The sequence below is a fragment of the Trachypithecus francoisi genome, unplaced genomic scaffold (assembly GCF_009764315.1).
Source record: "Trachypithecus francoisi isolate TF-2019V2 unplaced genomic scaffold, Tfra_2.0 Lachesis_group1, whole genome shotgun sequence".
Classification (NCBI taxonomy): Eukaryota; Metazoa; Chordata; class Mammalia; order Primates; family Cercopithecidae; genus Trachypithecus; species Trachypithecus francoisi.
Window position 1 is genome coordinate 121,103,670 of NW_022681454.1, and position 4,260 is coordinate 121,107,929.

At 44.6% G+C, this 4,260-nt stretch overlaps 1 pseudogene; it reads right to left on the reverse strand.

Annotated features, from left to right (window-relative positions):
* Positions 1-2,971: 2,971 nt before the first annotated feature.
* On the reverse strand, positions 2,972-3,956 carry LOC117085884 (annotated as a pseudogene).
* Positions 3,957-4,260: the final 304 nt, after the last annotated feature.

Consider the following 4,260-nt stretch of genomic DNA (forward strand, 5'->3'; position numbering starts at 1 on the left):
ATATTTATAAACTGAAAGAGTTAAGTCTTCTACTCAAGCTAGTTTGTAGTCAGTAGCTGACACTCCCTCTCTGCATTGTCTGAAAATTGACAGCAGGAGCTCTTCAAGGAAACCATTTCACACACAGTAGAAAGCCTTGAAGTCAGTGTGTGTCTGTGTCTGCTTTTGTCAAGAGGAACACAGCATGTTTGTAAACATGTGGCGTGGAAGGAAGATTTAGGCTACAACAGCAAGCCTGTGCCCCACCGGTTTCCTGTTTGTTACTCACATTATGTTACCCCTGGCAACTAATGTGGAAAATACACTGAGAGAACAGCATTCCTTTTCCTTATGATAAGTCCAGATTTGGCAAATAAAAGAAAATGAAACCTTCTAGTTGCTTTCTTAATTGTGGAAAGTTTTTATATTCCTGTTTTGTTTTACTTTTTACTCCATTCACTTATCTCCTTTTGCTTTCAGAAACGGAGAAAAAGAGACAGAAAGACAGAGGAGTAGGAGACAGAGTTTGCTTCAGTGATTTGATCTGCTAAAACCATATGGCACTGAGAACATATAAGAGAAACCATTGAATAAAAATTATACAATACTTACAGACACAATAAATAAGTTTCACTTTCATATCACAAAATAAATAGCACACTTGTATAGATCAGTGTATCCTAGATGATGTTTATTTATCATATAAACAGAAAAAAAAAATCACGTGAATTTGTTCATTCATTCATTCACTCATTCAGCACTTGCTTCACAGGAAGCCCTATATTGGACATGTGTATTCCTATCTTATCCCCTTTGCAGTAGAGTTTAACCAACATGGAAACAGAACACTGGAAAGAGAGGATACTTGCCCTTGGCCACAGTCTGGTAGATTCAGGACCTGGTCTGTTTGATTCCTAAGCTGGTGGCATCCCTACACTATGAGGTCCCTCCATATTGAGGATCCTAGTGTCAGAGGTAGAGCAGAGATGAAAGGACATGGGTTTTGAGAGGAATAAACCAAACTAAGAAAATTATCACTGAGAAAATTGAGCAATTAGTACTTACCTGTCTTGTTCACTGTCCTTTAATGAGCAACAAGCCCCCCCAAAAAAGTTACAGAATGGAGGCTAACAATGACCTTTCAGACTCTAGAACATATATAAGTGTAAAATGAAAAGGATATTTAGACAAAGATAGTAATCTGACTCATTTTTGTGTTTATATTTACGTCACACAAAATAATGAGCAAAACTCTTTGGGAGTAGTAATTTTCAGACTACTGAATTATTAAACATTTTATATTTTCCATCTCATGGAAGACATTATTTACTAAATGGCAAGCAAAACGATTTTACCTATATTGTTGTGGGAAGTCAGGGACCCCAAACGGAGGGAACAGCTGGAGCGGCAGCAGAGGAACATAAATTGTGAAGATTTCATGAACATTTATCACTTCCCTAATTATACTCTTATAATTTCTTACACCTGTCTTACTTTAATCTCTTAATCCTGTTATCTTTGTAAGCTGAGGATGTACCTGTGATGATTGCATTAACTGTGCAAATTCATTATAAAACATGTGTGTTTGAATAATATGAAATCAGTGCACCTTGAAAATGAACAGAATAACACTAATTTTAGGGAATAAGGGAAGACAACCATAAAGTCTGACTGCCTGCGGGGTCAGGCAAAAAGATCTATATTTTTCTTCTTGCAGAGAGCCTATAAATGGACATGCAAGTAGGAGAGATATCGCTAAATTCTTTTCCTAGCAAGGAATATAATATTAAGACCTTAGGGAAAGAATTGCATTCCTCGGGGAAGGTCTATAAATGGCCACTCTGGGAGTGTCTGTCCTTCACGGTTGAGATAAGGACCGAGATACGCCCTGGTCTCCTGCAGTGCCCTCAGGCTTACTAGGGTGGAGAAAAGACCCCACCCTGGTAAATTTGAGGTCAGATTGGTTCTCTGTTCTCGAACCCCGCTTTCTGTTAAGATGTTTATCAAGACAATATGTGCACAGCTGAACATAGATCCTTATCAGGAGTTTCTGATTTTGCCCTGGTCCTGTTTCCTCAGAAGCATGTGATCTTTGTTCTCCTTTTCGTCCTTTGAAGCATGTGATCTTTGTTACCTACTCCCTGTTCTTGCACCCTCTCCCCTTTTGAAATCCTTAATAAAAACTTGCTAGTTTTGCAGCTCAGGTGGGCATCACAGACCTACCAATATGTGATGTCACTCCCAGCGGCCCAGCTGTAAAATTTCTCTCTTTGTACTCTTTCTCTTTATTTCTCAGAACGGCAGACACTTAGGGAAAACAGAAAGAACCTATGTTGAAATATTGGGGGAGGGTTCCCCTGGCCAATGCACCACAGCCTCCCGAGTAGTTGGGATTACAGGAGCTTGCCACCATGCCCAGCTAATTCTTTTTGTATTTTTAGTAGAGACAGGGTTTCACCATGTTGGTTGGTCAGGCTAGTCTTGAACTCCTGACCTCAGGGGATCTGCCCACCTAGGCCTCCCAAAGTGCTGGGATTACTGGAGTGAGCCACCTTGCATGGCCAACATGGTGAGACACTGTCTCTACTAAAAATACAAAAACATTAGCTGGGCGTGGTGGCAGGTGCCTGTAATCCCAGTTACTCAGGAGACTGAGATGAACTCTTGCTCTTGTCCCCCAGGCTGGAGTGCAATAGTGCAATCTTGGCTCACTGCAACCTCGGCCTCCCAGGTTCAAGTGATTCTCCTGCCTCAGCCTCCCGAGTAGCTGGGACTACAGGCATGCACCATGGTGCCAGGCTAATTTTGTGTGTATACACACACACACACACACACACACACATACACACACACATAGATAGATAGATAGATAGATAGATATACATTTTTTTGACTGGGGCCGGTGGGCTTTATTCCGGGTGCTGGAGAGCTGTGGGCCCCACTTCCCCGCCAGAATGCCACCTGGTGAGGGGCTGAGCCCCGGCAGGTGTGAGCGCTCAGAGCAGGAAGGGGATGATGGGCATGCGCAGGGGCGGGTAGTCCTGGAACTCCTTCAGGTAGAGGTGGTGCTTGCCCTTGGCACAGATAGGTATCTGGGTGAAGCTCACCAGGGAGAACAGGGCCACTGGGAGACACCACGTCATGATGGCAAAACTGATCCAGGACCCCACCTAGAGGTGTAGTTGGGGCAGGACACCAGCAGGAAGAGCCACGTGAAAGGCTTCTTTGTTAGGTACAGGATCTTCCGGGTCTTGGACCCAGCGGGCCGCAGGTCCCACAGGGCCATGTGGATGGAGAAGCGGCCAAGCACAGGCAGATCACAAAGATGGCGAGTGCCAGTTTTACCCGCTGAGCTCTGTAAGTAGGGGGCAGTGGTTGATGTAATAGGCCGTGCACGCGTTGAAGCCCCCGTAGTAGGTGCAGTTCTTGAAGATGTTGGGCAAAGGCATGGTGCCATGGGAGAAGTGGCGCAGGAAGAGCGTCTCCAGCAGGTGTTTGACGTAGTGGAATGAGTGACAGATGCAGGGGAGGTGCACCGCCGTGTGCCAACTGGATGTGAAGTCATATTTATGGGCACAGATGAAGGGCACTGGGAAGTAGAAGAGCAGATAGATGAAAAGGACCCCGTGTACTCTGTTAGGAAGACCGTCACCCAGCTGATCTGGGCCCCCAGGTCCCGGAAGTAGAGTGTGGCCATGGCGCCCATAGGCAGCTTCTTCAGAACATCCTCATCCTTCAGGGACTTGTCCTTGGGGTCCAAGTGGAGGGACTGGTGGGCAGGGTACCACTGCCGATGGGTCTTGGTGAAGAGGTCCTTGATCTCCGCAATGGTGGCATGGGGCTCCACCTTGTCCAGGAAACCAGCTTCTCCCTTGTCTTTGCATCCAGAATCTCCATCTCTTAGTGCTTCATGGCTTCCTCCCACGGCGGCTACTGCTCTGCGGCGGCTGCTGCCTAACTGTGCGGCACAACACAGGGTCCCTCCGTTCGGGGTCCCTGACTTCCCTCAATACTATATACTAAGTGGCATTATGTGATCTTCTTTACAGAAGTCCCAAAACAATATTGCCTTATATATTTGGTCTTTTGATAGTTTACTTGTACTTTCTTAAATTTTTTTTTTGCCATCTCAGGATTAACTTTATATTCAGAAAAATGCTCAAAATGTCTCATTATTCTAGCCAAACATTTAAACATTTTATTATTTAATTGGTCATTTACTCCACAACCTCAACTGTAGATAATGCCTTTCAGAACACTTAAATTTGAGGGACTTACTTA